A 19,288-nucleotide genomic window follows, 5' to 3' on the forward strand; every position below is an offset into this window, starting at 1 on the left:
GAATCCCTGATGCGTTGATGCAGCCCTGGAGAATGGCGTATTGTATCACAGCCGTCCACAATACGAGCACGAAGAATCTCTACATTTGGTACCGGAGTTGCGTAGACAAGAGCTTCCAAATGCCCCCATAAATGAAAGTAAAGACGGTTGAGGTCAGGAGAGCATCGAGAGCATGGAATTGGTCCGCCTCTACCAATCCATCGATCACCGAATCTGTTGTTGAGAAGCGTACAAACACTTCGACTGAAATGTGCAGGAGCTCCATCGTGCATGAACCACATCTTCTGTCGTACTTGTAAAGGCACATGTTCTAGCAGCACAGGTAGAGTATCCCGTATGAAATCATGATAACGTGCTCCATTGAGCGTAGATGGAAGAACATGGGGCCCAATCAAGACATCACCAACAATGCCTGCCCAAACATTCACAGAAAATCTGTGTTGATGACGTGATTGCACAATTGCGTGCGGATTCTCGTCAGCCCACACATGTTGATTGTGAAAATTTACAATTTGATCACGTTGGAATGAAGTCTCATCTGTGAAGAGAACATTTGCACTGAAATGAGGATTGACACACTGTTGGATGAACCATTCGCAGAAGTGTACCCGTGGAGGCCAATCAGCTGCTGATAGTGTCTGCACACGCTGTACATGGTACGGAAACAACTGGTTCTCCCGTAGCATTCTCCATACAGTGACTTGGTCAACGTTACCTTGTACAGCAGCAACTTCTCTGACGCTGACATTAGGGTTATCGTCAACTGCACGAAGAATTTCCTCGTCCATTGCCGGTGTCCTCGTCGTTCTAGGTCTTCCCCAGTCGGGAGTCATAGGCTGGAATGTTCCGTGCTCCCTAAGACGCCGATCAATTGCTTCGAACGTCTTCATGTCGGGACACCTTCGTTCTGGAAATCTGTCTCGATAAAAACGTACTGCGCCACCGCTATTGCCCCGTGCTAATCCATACATCAAATGGGCATCTGCTGCATTTGTAAACATTGCAGTGAGTGCAAAACCACGTTCGTGATGAACACTAACCTGTTGATGCTACGTACTGATGTGATTGATGCTAGTACTGTAGAGCTATGAGTCGCGTGTCAACGCAAGCACCGAAGTCAACATTACCTTCCTTCAATTGGGCCAACTGGCGGTGAATCGAGAAAGTACAGTACATACTGACGAAACTAAAATGAGTTCTAACATGGAAATTAAGCGTTTCGGGACACATGTCCACATAACATCTTTTCTTTATTTGTCTGTGAGGAATGTTTCCTGAAAGTTTGACCATACCTTTTTGTAACACCCTGTAATTGATCAGACGACAATATTGCATAGACCTCGATGTCTGCTTGAGGGAACCAGCAACTCCCTCAAGAAATCTTCCATCCGCTGCAAACCCACCACGACGGAGGATCATCAGGAGAAAGAAAATAGAAATATGTTACTGCTAAGAGGTCTTCAGAACTATTGTGATACATCGGTGAGTACCTACATGCAGGGAAGTACAGCAGTGGAAATCAGAGTAAAGGCACAGTTCTGAGAAAGTAATAGTACAATGTCTGACTCATAAATGTGCGGTATTGACTATAAAACTAGTAGATACGTGTAAGAAATCATTATGTAATTTCATAGTTTCTTTCATAACATAAGTAACAAGATGAGGCTTTCAGTTTCCTGGATGGGAATTGGTATAAATGCATTCTCTCTCCTGTTGCGTTATTGCATTGCTAGTAGTTTTTCCGACTTCCGTTCTTCCTAATTACCTCAAAAATTCTCTTCGGCATTTATTTTGTTAGGGTTTGTAGTTCTCGGGGTGATATTGTGGCCCACTCTTCTTGAATCACTCTTTTCAGCTCACATAAGATAGCAAGATGGCCGCTGCAGCGTAATATGTGTTTAAGTTCGGCTCGCGAATTTTAGGTGAATTGGGTGCTCTCGGAAATGTTGTTGTCTGGTACCAGTGGAAATTGTCTAAACAACAGTGTTCTGCACAGTAGTGCTATTATTTTCTGTTCCCCAACAACATCTACGCTGGAAATATGGTAAATAGGAAAGTCAAAAGCAGCCCGTTGTGGGGTAACGGGCGAATTGTGGCGCCCTGAAAATATTCTAAGTTGGCGTGGCCGCACGGGCCCCTCGGCCAGCGGGGCCCGGCAGCAAACACGTGGTGGCGGACGTTGGCCGAAGCAAGAGAGGTCCAGCGGCCGCACGGCTGGGAATTCCATGTTGACACTGTGACGAGGACGGTGCTTTGTGTCGATGAAGAAAATTTCTATGCCGGGAGTGCCAAATATGGCGGACTTTGTGAAACCTTAATGGCAAACATTTCACAGTTCGTCTAGAAATTAATAGTAGCCAGATGAATCATGATATCTCAAAAAGAAACATGGACATTACTATTATTTGCACGAAGATTCTGATGGTGTAATCAGATTTTCAATATCTTTATTAGTTTAACGTTTTGTATCTGACGGCAAATTATACAAGTAACACCCAGCATCGAATTTCCAAAATATAAACGCTTCATCCGATTTTGTCGATCGCTGTATCTTTAGAAAGCTACTAGTGTAAACCTGAATTTGTATAAATTACTGGCATAAAACTTGAATGGTACATGAGTTATTGGAGGTCAAAGTGGCCGATTACCATCGATCGTGCCAGGCCATAAGTACTCCGCAGTTACACGATAAAACGGTAGCAGCATGCTTATAAATATATTTATTCATCATGTCTTTGTTAATATCCGCTGTATGCTATTCATGAAGAAACTGGTCAATCATTTACTGTGTCTTAGGAAGCACAGAAACATTAGGCTGCTGGCCTACCTTTTGCTTCTTTTCTTTTGATATATGTTTATTTACTTGTGCATGTATTTAATACGGTGTGTTAGAGCGTGTTTACGGTCCAGCCGTAGGAATATTTATTTAATTTCAAGTTATTTAAATGTAAGTTCAGTAGTTAGAAAGTGTTTCATTAGGTTTGTGAATGTGAGTTTGCTTGAAGATGTGGCTGGAGCGCTCTAGCCAATCACAGTGCTCGTGAATGGGGAGTCTGGGTGGAAGTGGGAGGAGAGCATGGTTTCCGGTGAGGACACGAGGTAGTTCGACGGTATAGGACCGGACACGGACAGTGCTGGACGGCGCGGCGGACGCAGAGTCGCGGGAAAGACTTGGAGTGGAACAGTTTGCGCGTGATCGCAAGAGATAGAAATATTTCGGAGTGCCGACTTGTGCTCTTGTGTGATTTCCGTGACTTCTGCAGTGAAGACGTAGTGTGCGTTTAGAAGTGAATATCTCGCGAGCTATGTTGTTGTTCATAACTAATTACGTGCAGTAGGAATCTATTGTTTCCCTTTTATTCAACTTATAATTTATTTAATTGCTGGACCATCGACACCAATAAGTGTTTTGCAGAAATATAGCGCATTCTCAAAAGTACTTCTACTATCGCACTCATCATTTAAAGTCGTTAAGATAGTACCTGCAGATTTTATTTAATTGCAATCTTTCATTTATAAATTTCTAGTTTATTTCGCAATTGCCAAGTGATAGGAACCTTCGACCATTCGATTCATGTGTCTATTCATATTGTATACTGTAGACTGTATACTGTAGGCTTGTAATGCGGCAACTACGTATCCCAGCCCCTAGACAACGAAACCAGCCTAAACTTTTAATATTGCAGCGCTGAGTCGGAAGGTGCGTAGTTATTTTGAAAGCCCGCACCGTCTAGCAGCAGGGAAGCAGCAAAAAAATGGTTCAAATGGCTCTGAGCACTATGCGACTTAACTTCTGAAGTCATCAGTCGCCTACAACTTAGAACTAATTAAACCTAACTAACCTAACGACATCACACACATCCATGCCCGAGGCAGGATTCGAACCTGCGACCGGAGCGGTCGGTCGGTTCCAGACTACAGCGCGTAGAACCGCACGGTCACTCCGGCCGGCAGGGAAGCAGCAGTTGCGGCCGGCCTGCTCTTGCCGGAAAGTGAGGCCGCGGCTCCCGGCATAGCGGAGCTGCTCTGCTCTGAAGTAAGCGTTGCGCTTCGCGATTAAGGTAATCTCGATCTGAGAGCAGGTACTATATCAGATGCAGTAACGGCAGCAGTATTGGCCAAAATGCGTGAAAATGTTGAGGCCAATACTGCCGAAATTACAGCATTAAAAAAGTCTGTGTCTGAGTACGAGAAAAAGACACGGAAGTTGGAAGTAAAACTATCTGCCGCGACGGACGAGCTAGATCAGTACCAACGGCGAAATAGTCTACGATTGTTTGGCGTAGTAGAAAATAGGGAAGAAGACACAGAAAACCTGCTTATACAGGTTGCACGTGAAAAATTTGTCGTTGAAGTTACTAAGACAGACATTGACAGGAGCTATCGGGTGGGACGAAAACTACCAGGTGCTACCAAAGCTCGTCCAGTAACAGTCAAATTTGTCTCATACCGAAAAAGGGCAGATATCTTTACCCAGAAGAAGAGATTAGCAAGGACAAGGCTTACAATAAGGGATGTTCTGACACGCGAACGGTCTTCAGCCTGTGCGGACTCAGTACGGCAGATCAATCATCAAGAGAGCAGCTGGAAAGAAGAGAGTCGCAAACATGACAGAATTGAATAGTATTACGTGAAGCTATTCGAGCCAAAAGTGCCAACTGAACACCATTTGCCTTGTTTAAGAACCAAAAAATTGTAACATCCCCTATACTTATACATACTACCTTGTAATTGTATTAACTTTTTAATTATCCCCATATTTGTACCTTCAACTAAATGTTTTTTGTAATTGTATTATTTTTTTACTTGTAATTCTAACGTTTACTCAGGTTTAGTTATTGCTAATACTATTTTTCATTTTCTCAGTTTATTCGCTTCCATTTTGTAATATTTCCATTGCAATTATTAGTCTCTCCTTTGGTTCATTGGTCACCTATCTCTTCGAATAACAGTGTCATGTTAGTAAATTTCTATTTAATTGTAGCTTCCTACGATAATCTACTAGTTATTAAGCTTACCTCTCTCTGCTGGTAGCCTCGGACTTTTGAATCATCCCTCTTTTCTTTCCTTCCAAACCTGTTTCAAATACACTAATTACATTTCATCCTTCACGACAGAGGATACTCAGTCGTACGCAGCAGTCACTGTTTCGGTCATATTCTCCTCACACCGAATACTACTACTCCATTTTCTATGCCCCTGCAACCTCAGAAAATCTCTTGCGATCACGTTTCTTTCTGTACACGCTGAGTAGCAAGCAGGGCGAGCAAGATCTCGAACGCCCCCGTGGAATGTCACCTCGAGGAAGCAGCGGAGAGTGCCCCTCGCGGCAGGTAGTTCCTAACAAAGGAACAAACCAGTCTATAACCCTACTCCAGGCTGCTCAGTGGAATGCGTCAGAGCTGTCAGTAGCGCACTGCAATATCTAGTCTTTATCTACACACGTAATCCTCTTATCTGAAAACCACACACAACCTCTGCATCTATTCACTTCCCATGGTACACATTTCTTAGGGCAGACAGATCAGAAAAGCGAGGTGCGGGTATCGGCGCGAATATACGAACAGATCTCAAACCTAAAGTCTTAGGTACGTCAAATCCTGCTGAAGAAAAAAAGGTTGAATACATATTCACCGAAATAGATGTACAAAGTTAGAAGTGCTTGACTGGTGTCGTCTGCAAGCCGCCAAAATTAAGTTCAGTGACTTGCTCTCAGTCGAAATTACACTCACTTCACCGAGCGAGGTGGCGCAGTGGTTAGCACACTGGACTCGCATTCGGGAGGACGACGGTTCAATCCCGTCTCCGGCCATCCTGATTTAGGTTTTCCATGATTTCCCTAAATCGTTTCAGGCAAATGACGGGATGGTTCCTTTGAAAGGGCACGACCGATTTCCTTCCCAATCCTTCCCTAACCCGAGCTTGCGCTCCGTCTCTAATGACCTCGTTGTCGACGGGACGTTAAACACTAACCACCACCACCACACTCACTTCAATATCAATACGAACATCTCATCGTAATGGGAGACATGAACATAGACCTGCTGAGAGATGCTTCCTCCAGAATAAACCTAAGAAGATTGTTTAGTTGCAATAGCATGTACATTTTCCCATTACAACCTACATACCTTATGGCGCACAGTCATACTCTTATACACGTAATCGCAACGAAACGGACTGACAAAGTAAGAGATGTTGGTCAAATCTCGGCCACAGACCTCCCGGCACATGTAATATTCTTTAGCCCACTCTGTGCAGCCCATAAAGATCAAACCGCGTTGCATAACTTGTAGGAAAACGAAACGTATTGGTCTTGACGCACTAACAGCCGCTTGCTCAGAAATCTCATGGCATCTAATAATCAGAGAATCTACAATCGATGGCAAAATCAATGAACTTGATGATAAACTCACTGCCCTCTATCACATACCTGCAGCTGTACGCACAATCCGTGTAAGAAAATCACCTGCACCATGGCTGACAACTCAATTACGTGAAATGATAAATATTAGAGATGCTGCTCACAGGCGTTTCAAGGCAGATCCGAAACCCGAGCGTTTGGAAAAATATAGAAAGCTACGGAACAGTTTGAAACAATACATTCGCAATGCCAAAATCAGACACGATCGCTCCCTTGTATACAGCGATCTGGCACCCACGACTCTGTGGAAGAATCTCTGTAACTCGGGGGTCGGAAAGGCAGAATCGGAAACTGCTTGTCAGATCCCAGCTAACGAATTAAATGAATTCTTCTCTGCACCTCTGAATACCCATACGGCTGATAATTACCGTCCACAAGAATCCCCTAACTGGATACCTAATGACGATACCTTCCATCTAAAACACGTAACAACAGATACGGCAAGAAAAGCAATAATGAGAATCTCTTCTGATTCGATAGGCAATGACAGTATCAGTATGACCATGATTAAGAATGTTGCCGATATCTTAGTACCTGTCTTCACTGACATGTTTATTTTTTCCCTCGTGAACGGAATATAACCCATTGCATGGAAAAGAAGCATAATCCGACGCATCCCTAAGATGGAAAACCAGAAACTGCCTAGTGATTACCGACCAATTAGCATACAGCCTGCTGTTTCCAGAGCACTTGAATGTATTGTTCATGATCAAACCACTGAACCCCTGCATGCATTTAACCTATATGAGAAATTTCAATCTGGTTTCCGTAAACACCACAGCACAAACACTGCTCTATTTAAAGTAACCAATGACCTGAAATATGCCGTTCACACCGAAAGGCAACAATATTGACTCTAACAGACTTCAGCAAAGCTTTTGACACTGTTAACTTTGACATATTGCTCAGAAAAATGTGAGAGCTTAATTTCCCAGATAGTGTAATTAGGTGGTTTGAAAACTACTTAAAAAACAGATAGCAATGTGTTGTCTGTGTAAATGAAAAATCTTCCTGGAAACATGTCTCCTCAAGAGTGCGGCAAGGATCAGTCTAAGGTCCACTTTCTTTTCCTTATGTATCTGTCTTCTTGTAGATATCATTTCTATACCGACGCCTTCCAGCTTCACCTAATCGTCAGACCTGAAGATATAAACACTGAAGTCGTTAAGATGAATGATGATCTGTCTTCAGTGGTAACATGTGCGAAAAACCTGGGGCTTAAACTAAATGCAAGAAAGACACGAGTGATCGTAGTAGCTCATGAGAAATTAATAAGTTCAGATTTCCGGGAACGGTTGCTTCCTATTCTGCTCGATGGTATTTCAATACCATATCAGAAAACAGTTAAGAACTTGGATGTAACTTTGGATGAGCATCTGAACTGGGCAGAGAATACAGTCGAAGTGTGCCGGAAGACGTACGCTCGTCTCTATGCTCTCAAAACGTTTCGGAACGTATTTCCACAGGACGTGAAACGCCAGCTCGTGCAAGTACTCGTTCTACCGAACCTCTACTATTGTGATGTAATTCAACATGGCATGAGTAGTTAAAACAAAAGACCGTTAGAACTAACCGTGAATGCCTGTGTGCTTCACACCTCGAACATTCGCCGATATGACCATGTTAGTGTTTCATACTCACAGCTAGGTTGGCTGCGGCTGACAAACTGCGTGACTATCATACTCTAAATCTACTTCACAGACTCCTCATTGCGCAAGCACCCCAGCACATTGCTTCAGAGATTAAACACCTTTCAATCCATTATAATCGAAACACGTGGTCGCTTTTATTTGGTATCCTAAATGTGCTCACTGACAAAACTAAACCATTTGCACACTTCTTGTCAGTTGCCGCTCTCCGCCTCTGGAACAAACTGCTCCTTAATTTGCGCAAAATTCAATCCCCTGCTGCTTTTAAGAAGAATTTAAAGAATTTCCTACTATCATCCTCATAACGCTCTACACAAAATTCATCTACAAGGTCAATCTCTCCCGCCCCCCCCCCCCCCCTGTCAAATAGCAAAGATAGTTCAAAAATGGCTCTGAGCACTATGGGACTTAACTTCTGAGGTCATCAGTCCCCTAGAACTTAGAACTATTTAAACCGAACTAACACAAGGACATCACACACATCCACGCCCGAGGAAGGATTCGAACCTGCGACCGTGGCGGTCGCGCGGTTCCAGACTGTAGCGCCCACGCAATCTCCTTTTCCCTTAAATTTCCTTAACTGTGTCTCATCACGTTCCTATTCTTCCCCTCCTTTCAACATGTTCCCCTCATACCCACTGGTGCTACCACTCCCATCTAAAATCTGTCTTTGTCATAATGTCTAATTATTGAAGAACTTATCATCTACGAATATCAACTGTATGTGTATGTATTTTTCCAACTGTACCATTGCAATTGTTTATTTCACGCCTCACAAGCCAGGTGCTTGATGTGGCCAATTATCTGGACGATGTCATCGTCGGTGGCTCGTCGGCGTTGGAACTCGCGGACAAACTTGATCGGTTCTTTCTGGTTTTTTCCTAGGCTAACCTGCGTTGCTGGAAGGCAAAGTGTGACTTTTTTGCGTTGGAGGTCAGTTATTTGGGTTCACGATTGATGACCGCGGCCTCCACGCCTCTAAGTAGTACATCAAGTTGATTCAAAACTGGCCTCCTCCCACGAACATGAAGCAACGGCAATCTGTCTTCGGTCAAATCAACTATTAACGGCGTTTTATAACCCCCGCCGCCGAGATTTCAGCACCCATAACCAAGTTATTGCGCAAGGGCGTTTGTTGGGTTTGGGATACGGCGTGTGAGCAGGCTTTCACACATCTCAAGTCAGCTCTCTCCCGCCCTCACTGTCCGGCCGCCTACGATCCTTCCCTGCCCCTTATCGTTGCCGCCGATGCCTTGGACTATGGACTGGGTACGGTCCTCTCGCAAGTGGTCGACGGCGTTGAAAGGCCGGTAGCTTTTGCATCCAAAAAATTGACCGATGCTCAAACCAAATATAGTCAGATTAAAAAAAAAAGCTTTGGCACTGATTTTCACCCTGACTAAATTCTACGTCGGTGTGCAGACCGACCACAAACCTTTGGTTTCTTTGTTACCCCTGGGTGCTGCAGTGCCCACCCAGACAGCGCGCCGCCTCCAGCGTTGTGCGCTCTTCCTAGCGACATTCGACTTTAATATTCTCTATCGCACCTCCGAACGCCACACAAACGCCGATTTTATGTCCCAGCTACCTGCAAGGGAGGACCGTGAGTTTGAAGCCTCCCCCTTCGTTTCTTTCCATGTTGACCCAGACGTGGACGCAGCTCTGGAGGCGCTCCTGTTGGATGCCAGTGCGGTGTATTTGGCCACCACTCAGAATCAGACACTGAAAGCTCTCTGGTATCAAATCGCTTCGGGATTGCCGACCATGCCACCGTAGCGTCAGCGATACAGAGGTCCAACATTTTTAGGATCTTTGGCACAGGCTCTTTTCCCGCAGTAGTGTCATCCTTTTGCATAGTGATTCCTACTTTCGCCGGGTGGTCATACCGTATGCGTTGCGCCGCCGTGTCCTCGGCCTCCTACACAATGACCATTGGGGCATCATCCTCGCCAAACAGCTGGCCTACCGACACGTTTATTGGTGTGGTTTGGATTAAGATATTGCCTCCTTGGTGTCAGCCTGCACCACATGTCAGGCAGCACCCCTGTGCCTGTATTTTATGTGGCCAGATGAAGCTTCTTCGTGGGAACAACCCATTTGGGTTTTGCAAGGCCGTTTCATGGATCCCAGTGACTCATACTGATCGACTCCAGGTCAGGTTACCCTTATCTCTCCAACATGATGAACACCACTTCTGCTGAGACTATCGAAATTCTGTGGAGTCTTTTTGCTTCAAGGACTCCCCAAAACGATTGTTACAGATACTGGTCCACAGTTAACTTCGATCGAGTTTAAGCAATTCTGTACTACCAATGGAATTTCCCTCATTTAGACTGCCAGTTTTCACCCTTCATCAAAAGGCTGGGCATACCATTTTGTGCAGACATTCAAAACCCAGCTCAATAAACTGCTGCGCCATCACCTGCTGGAGGAGGCCATGCTTCTTTTTTTGGATACACACTGCGCCCACCCTCATGCTGGTAAAAGTCCAGCAGAGATATTTCACAGTCGACCATTCTGTGCTCCCTTATCTGTGCCAGTTCCCGAAGCCTCTCACCCTACTGCCCACATGCTGGCACACTCCTTCCGCATCGGGCAGGAGGACTGGGCTATGATCTTCTCTCATCCACGGGGGCGCCGGGCCCCTACGGTCATCACCAAGCTCTGCAGCTGGGTGGTGGCGTCTCCCCAGTGGGCCGACGGTTCCACCACCTGCCGGCGCCTTAACCAGCTCTGCCTCCATCTCGTGGACCATGATGCCCCAGGGAGCTGCCAGTTCTGACTGTCTGGGCGTGCTTATAAAGCTGGGTCCACTTCTGCCTCCACCTCAGCCATTGTCTCCGCCACCAGCTGCCAGTGCTTTGTTGCCGCCTCCCACCCTTTGTGGCCACGAACCCATGGACGACGATCAGGACGCCCTTGCTCCTATGGACGTTTCTGGTGCTGTGCATTTTTCTTCCCAGGGGAAGAAATATCTTAGCATCCCATTATTTAGAGGGCCCGCACAACCGGCATGCACGACTGGTTGCCGACCTCCTTGCAGGAGCACTGAGAGAAACATCGCCAGTGGATATAAACAATAACATGCTTTCCAAATAAACGTGGAACTACTTCGCCAGACAACATGTGACAGTGTTCCACCAATTGGAACTCATATGACGCATCTAGCACTCCACCGACCCAGCTTTATAAAGACGCCTGGACAGTCAGAACGGCATGGCTGCAGAGCAGCGTACTAAGCTGCTGCCAGCCCGCCCCCTTCGGGGGAATCGAAATTCAATAAAGGGAAAAAAAACCAGAACGGCAGTGTTTACCTACCACTAGGAACAGCTCCGGCCAGTACTTACCCTGGCCCTAGGATTGTATACACTAGCCGTAGCATTATAGTAGCACGTTGTGTTTTATAATTGGTAGAGTAGATTTTGGTCAGTATTTTCTTCCGTTGTCTTCTTTCCTTATCTGGTGTCGTGAGGATATTCTTGTTCTTGCGTTTATAACTTAGTGTATGCCAAGAAGGCGTTTTTGTTTAATTATAATAAACTGTGTTCAAATTGACTGTTAGTTCTTTTCTTCTGACTGCAGGACACTACAGATCTTATTATCAATACGATCTACCATGCATCCATTACACAGTCCTCAGGCCAGCTACAAAAGCAGCCTTACCGCTGGTGGAGCACGATCGTGGCTCCGCAACCAGGAGCAGGCGGGTAGTTCAACATATGCTCAAGTGCCCACCAACTGCAGAGAATCTCAAAGCCTTACGGGTACGGAGGTCGAAGTGTCATCAAATCATCAGGGGGAGGAATGAAAGGTCGTAGCAACAGTTACTGGACATTAAAAACGTATCACTAGAACTTTACATGTATAGAAGAGTTAAGCCAGAGTTAGAGACGTGGTCCATCTAGGTACTGCTTCTCGATGCTGCAGTGCTACAGAATGGCCGTTGAGACAGCTGTGACGTCAGAATCAACAATGATGAAGAATCCCACAGCTCCTTTTCCATGTGGGATATGGATTCTGTATAATGAATGTTCCGTGACACATCACTCCATGACGACCTGGGTCATTACTGGATTTTACTGCAACTTAATAGGTAATAAGCAGCGATATTCTCCTCTGACTTTTTCCGTAATCTGAGTGGCAAGACAGTTTCCTGAGGCGTTAAGGGAACCAGTTTTCTGCCACTCTTAAAACCTGACATGGACCGTGAATGCCCGAATAGTTATCATATTGTTGACTTCACCAACTGCATAGACGGGACCTTGAAGTGGACGATCATCTGTCTAATCATCTGGATCTTAAAATCCAGAGAGCTACTTAGTCACTTCAAAAAAGAATCGGGAAGTGTCATTCCACCTTTGATAACCTGGTCCTCCTGGAAGCTATTGTACAACAGGCTCTCCTACGCAGACGTTACCTATTAGGTACATTTTTTGATTATAATTATTGGGAATGATTTAATAATGCTGTGTGGTTGCTTGAAAACAGTCGCTGGTTTTCTCAGAATTTATTTAATAACTGCCATGAGGCGTTACAAGTATAACCCTACATCCGAAGGTCTATGTGTTGTAACGTTTCATTCGTGAGGCTTTAACTTCATCTAACGTTGTACGTCTTTGTACCTAGTCGGATGAGTAATGGTCCCATAAATTTCATGTTGTATTAAAAATCAAAATACACTGAAGCGCCAAAGAAACTAGTCTGGGTATGCATATTCAAATACAGAGATATGCTAACAGGCCGAATACGGCGCTGCTGTCGACCTATATAAGACAACAAGTGTCTGCACAGTTGTTAGATCGGTTACCGCTGCTCCAATGGCAGGTATCTGAATTTAAATGAGTTAGAAAGTGGTGTTATAGTCGGCGCCCGTGCAATGGGACACAGCGTCTCCGAGATAGCGATAAAGTGGAGAATTTCACGTATGACCATTCCACGGGTGTAGCCTAAATGTCACGAATGGCTCTGAGCACTATTGGGCTTAACATCTGAGGTCATCAGTCCCCTAGAACTTAGAACTACTTAAACCTAACTAACCTAAGGACATCACACACATCCATGCCCAAGGCAGGATTCGAACCTGCGACCGTAGCGGTCGCGCGGTTCCAGACTGTAGCGCCTAGAACCGCTCGGCCACGCCGGCCGGCTAAATATCACGGATCCGGTAAAACATCAAATCTTCCTTATAGCTGCGGCCTGAAAAAGAGCCTGCCAGAAAAGACCAACGACGACTGAAGAGAATCGTCCAAGGTGACAGAAGTACAACCCTTCCACAAATTGCTGCAGATTTGAATGCTGGGCCATCAACAAGTGTAAGCTTTCCAATCATTCAACACAACATCATAGAAATGGGCTTTCGGAACCGAACACCCACTCGCGTACCCTTGACGACTGCACGGCACAAGGCTTTACTTCTCACCTGGGCCCGTCAACACCGACATTGGACCGTTGTTGACTGGAAATATGTTGCCTGGTCGGACGAGTCTCGTTTCAGATTGTATCGAGTTGATGGACATATACGGCTATAGAGACAACCTCATTAATTCATGGACCCTGCATATCAGCAGGGGACTGTTGAAGCTGGTAGATGCACTGTAATGGTGAGTGGCGTGTGCAGTTGGAGTGATATGGGACCTGTCATAGCCTAGATACGACTCTGACAGGTGGCCCGTACGTAAGCGTCCTATCTGATCATCTGCTTCCATTCATGTCCATTGTGGATTCCGAAGGACTTAGCAATTCCAGGAATATGACACCGCACACGTCCAAAATTGCTACAGAGTGGTTCCAGGAACTCTCTTCTGAGTGTAATCACTTCCGCTGGCCACCAAACTCCCCATACATGAACGTTATTGAGCATATCTGGGATGCCTTGCAACGTGCTGTTCAGAAGAGATCTCAGCCCCCTCGTACTCTTACGGATTTATGGGCAGCCCTGCAGGATTCATGGTGTCACTTCCCTCCAGCACTACTTCAGGCATTAGTCGAGTCCATGCCACGTCGTGTTGCAGCACTTCTGAGAGCTCGCAGGTCCCTACGCGGTGTAAGGTACGTGTACTAGTATCTTCGGCTCTACAGTGTATATTTCTACGCTAATTTACGTAAGCAATTTGCACTGTAACAGACTTCACTTGGTCATAACTTGTCAATTTCGCATGTATATACAAACAATAACCGTTGTAAAGATTTTATACGCTGGTTTTATGATAACATTCCACTTAAATTTTTATAAGTAAGATAAGATTATTGCCCGTGTCTGGGCAAGCAATTTTTAAATATTTTACGTATTGACTCGCACTTTCGACAATTGTTTCTTTGAAAATTTAAATGTAATATTCACATTTACAGGAAGGTGTGGAGCGCTCTTTAAACGCGTGCATCGGCAGGGTTAAGCCACTTCGTGTGTCCAAGCCATCCTTCCAGCACAGACGGTGGCGCTGGCCTTTCCGCTTATATGGTATTTTAACAGTTAGGGTAGAACCGTGCAACTAATGGAGCTACTTGTTATTCTGCATATTAGTAATGACAGTGTTTGACATCTACATTGAGTCTCATATATCATTATCTAAAATGGTGCGTATTTCCGTATCAATAAGCGATTTTCTTGGATATTGTTTGATTATATATGACTCTTAAAGGAAATATGCTTTCCTGCAAAATTTGTAACATAACATCTGTTACTTTTGTCTGTTTATAATAGGTCACCATATGATGGGTTAAACTCGAAATGTGTCATGACAGTCATTAAACAGATTCAGAGAAAACCAAAAACTGATTTCAAGCAACCACAGCCTTTTTAAATTCTTTCCAGTAACTACATTCATAATGGTTGCATGCCTCTACAAGAACTTTCAGTCTGATTAACAATAAATTTTGGTATTCCATTTGAGAACATTTTTTAGTATTGCCGAGTTTTGTGGTACTATTTGGAGGCATAATAATCGTGGTAAGCTCCAGGAATGGTCCTTTCCAGGACGTCTTCCTGTCTAAATACGATATTTGTTTTCTCCACGATATTTTAGGTGTCAAGTAGGTTCGTCCTCTCTTACCGCTTTGGAGAGGAGAATGGAGTCCCTCAAGATGTTGCTTTGTAGCTGATTAAACAATTCCTGTTTACAGGATAACGTGGCAGCATGAAGTCCTGAATTTGTAGATGACGTCTCCGTCTATTGTTCCTCCTCCAACCTTACAACATGAAAAACAAGAACCTATCAGTCGCAACTGCCAATGAAAGATGGGAGGAATGAGCAGAGAAGAAATGTTTCAAACTTGTAACTGAAAAATTTGAGTGTGCCCTTTTCCACCGCTCACGTTCTTTTTGTAACTTACATAAACTAAGGATGAGGAGCCATGTTTCTAATTTTAGGCATCTTATTTGACTTTACTCGTAACTGTACCTATAGGACCAGGAAGTTGGTGCCTAAAATGATTAAATATTTTAAAATGTATTAGACATAGAACACGTTGAACGGACGAAATTCGTCTACTACCGTTTTGGGTAACCTTTGTGCGATCACATGGGAACCGCACTTTATTTTAGCTAACGACAACACGAGTGTGGTAATGCTATTAAAATAGATCATTTTGTCGAGTGTTCAGCCCCAGGTTTTAAGTTGAAGGCTCTAGAGTGTTTTGCAGAGTGGCTGGCAAATCCCCTTTTATTCCAGTCTTCAGTTGGCATACTTTAGTGCAGTACACTATTTGCATAATTTCAATGAATTTCTCATTTTTTATGGTGGATTTTAGTACTGAGGAAAACCACGAGTTTAGTATTCCAGTGTACAGGTACTGAACTGATGAGCCATGAAATTAACAGCACTGTCCACTGTCCACTGACTCAACGCCGCCACGTGGTGTTGCGGGTGCGTAAAGCCCTAAGCAAAGTACGTAAGTAGAGAATGACTCAGCCGACGATATGGGCCGCAAATGGGGAAATCCACTGACATAAACGACACTGAAAAAGGGCAGATTTTTGAGGTCCGGTCCCTGAAAACGAGCATCTCGGAAATGAAGACGATAGTCAAATGGTTCAAATGGCTCTGAGCACTATGGGACTCAACTGCTGTGGACATCAGTCCCCTAGAACTTAGAACTACTTAAACCTAACTAACCTAAGGACATCACACACACCCATGCCCGAGGCAGGATTCGAACCAGCGACCGCAGCAGCAGCGCGGCTCCGGACTGGAGCGCCTAGAACCGCACGGCCACCGCGGCCGGCAAGACGATTGTCAACTGTTCGCGTGCGACTGCTGTAAGCATCTGTGGGAAGTGTTTGAAAAACGGTGAAACCTTGAGCAGGTGACAAGGTGTTGACTTCCACCCTCATCACTGGGCAGGGAGGTCCGACTGGCCCACCTTATTAATTTGGGTAGTAGCCCGTATTTCTGTCGACAGAGTAAAGTGATAGAGCAAACACAAGTGTTACGGAGCACATCATTCACTACACACTGTTGAATATGTGGCACCGTAGCGAACGACACCTTCATGTTGACCAAAAGCCGTCGTCAGTTACGACTGCAGTTGTTGCGGCATCAATGATATTGGACCGGGGATCAGTGCAAACATGTTGTACGGTTGGGTGAACGACATTTCTTTTTACGTCAGGTCGAGGCTCGTGTCCGGATACGCCTTCATCGAGGCGAACGGCTGCTCGAAACATGCACCATGCCACGGTTGCAGACCATCTTGAGGTGTATTGTGATATGGATGACACATCTCTTTGCTTTTGTGAGATACGTAGAAGAAATGGAAGGCGCTGTGATGGCTATGTACTACGTTAACATTACTGCTCTGCATCCCTACATGCTTGATGCACCTTCTAACAGGACAAATGTCCTTGACATGAGGTCAGAATGGGAGGTAATCTACGGTAATTGCGTGATGAGTGAGACGTTGCGTGGTGTCACATACACCTGGAAAAGGGACTTGACGAATGGAGTTACGCATAATTGCTGCTGTGTTTCCTTCCAAAAGCTATTAAGGTGGTGGTCACAGTAGTTGGGCTCATCATTGTGCGTATGTGTGTACGTGTGTGCGTGTGTGTGTACACTAAAACAGAAAGTAAAATGATCTCTGAACACCTAAAAGGTTGTAGAAGACGACATTCTAGTATATTTGTGGCAGGACGTTCCACTCGAAACACAAGAAAAACAATCAGAGTAAAGTTATAGTGGTTTCAGCATTATATAACAGTTCTTAAAAACGTCGTCTGCTCTTTAAAATCTGTTCTAGGTTATTATTTTAAGCCGTTGTGTGTACGTTACAGAAACCGGCTAGCATACTCGAATTAGTTACTGCGTACTTACTGCTGTGTTATTAGCGAACCGTTTCTAAATACGAGGGCTATTCGGAAAGTGAGGAACGATCGATTGTGAAATGAAACCACTGTGAAAATCCGACAACGCTTTTCACAGACGTTTTGGGCAGTGTCTCTAGTATGCCCATCGATGGCATCAAGGGCCTCTTTTCAGTTGTGAGGGCACTGTGAGCGAGTAAAGGTACCCTAGAACAACAATGTCTCCCGCCAAGTATGAGGTGCCGCTGAGAGGCTTCGCCTCAATGTACGCAGCCCACCTAACACAACTGCCACACACTTCCTTCTTCATGGCAATTCGCAGTCCCACTCTGCAGGGGAAGTGAAGATGCTCCTGCAGCCTTTTCGATGAAAAGTGTTCGATCACACACAACACAGCCCTAATTGGCTTGTCTTCCGTATCTCTGTTCACATGAAACGCTGGATACGAAGACAACACCTGGGCGCAGGCTCCGAGCTATAAACCAGCGTAGAGAATTATTAGAAAGCACAGGCGGCTGCCTTCTATAACGATGCTCTTGGAAATTTGGCATAACGCTCCGACAAATGTCTAAGTCGGAGCGGCAACTATGTAGAGAAGTACCTGGAAGTTGTAGCTAAGTGTGCAAAGAAAACAGTTTTGATTTTCACAGTGGTTTCCATTACACGACCGAACTTTCCTTACTTTCCGAACAACCCTCGTACATATCGTACAAGGCACCGTTCAGTCCGTGGCCAACAATAATTTCAGCCTTTGTTAGTCACTTCCTTTATTAATCGATTCGCGTAGACTCCTAATTTTAGCCAATAAATGGTGTACGTAGACACGACGCTTTTCAAGCGATATCTGAGATAATCTCTGACTCCTCATCACTTCGTCTATTAGCAGAGACGTATAATTATCGTCACAGACGCTACAGCTTTATGTATCAAAATATACCACCGATATTTTTCGTTTTTAAGATAAAATAAATTGTCTGCTAGTTAGAAAAATAAGTTCTATTATTCTTCATGTAAGAAGTATTTAGGGCACATAAAAATTTTCCGCTGAACTACCTTCTTACTCGCCATTTGAGCGTCTGTCTGGATTCGGTAATCATAGTTTTACGGGCAACAATCTAGACCTTCATCTAATCTGGCATCCTAACGTAGCCAACATGAATTTCCTATGCTGATTTTATAAACGGCTGAAAACTAGGGGAAACTACAGCCGTTACCACGCTCCCAGCCCCCTCCCACTAAGATACCCGGACGGGGACTACTCAGGCGGATGAAGTTACACGACAAAACAAAACTATCAGTCTACGAATCGAAGCTTGGAATACTGGGTTCCCTAATATGGTAGGTGGGATAGATAGTTTACGAGGGCTACTAAGAAGGTGATGTCAGACCGATCGCGAAATGGAAATCACAGTGGAAATTCGGTGAAGGTTTGCATATATGTGGGGGACAGTGTCTCTAGCAGGCCCGTCGATCGTGTCTCGTCACTCTTTTCAGTTCTAAGCACGTAGTGAGTACGTAAAGATTCCTAGCAGATAGTGTCTCTCGCATAGTACGAGTGTCCGTGAGAGATTTCGCCTGATTTCATGTAGTCCACACAACGTAATTGTCATGCATTTCCTTCTTCATGACAATTCTCCGCCGCATATTGCAGGTGCAGTGAGGACGCTGTTGCATTGTTTCAGATGGGAAGTGTTTAATCACCTAGGAAACAGTCCGGACGTGGGTACCTATGATTTCCATCTCTTCTCACACGAACCGCTGGTTATGGGAACAACATTTTGGTACAGACAACAAGCTGCAAATCAGTACAGAGAATTGGCCGAAGGCATAGGCGGCTGCCTTCTATGATGAGGGTATTGGACAGTTAGTAAAATACTACGATAGATGTCTTAGTCGGAGAGGCGACTATGCAGAGAAGTA

This window comes from Schistocerca piceifrons, chromosome X (assembly GCF_021461385.2).
Source record: "Schistocerca piceifrons isolate TAMUIC-IGC-003096 chromosome X, iqSchPice1.1, whole genome shotgun sequence".
Taxonomy (NCBI): Eukaryota; Metazoa; Arthropoda; class Insecta; order Orthoptera; family Acrididae; genus Schistocerca; species Schistocerca piceifrons.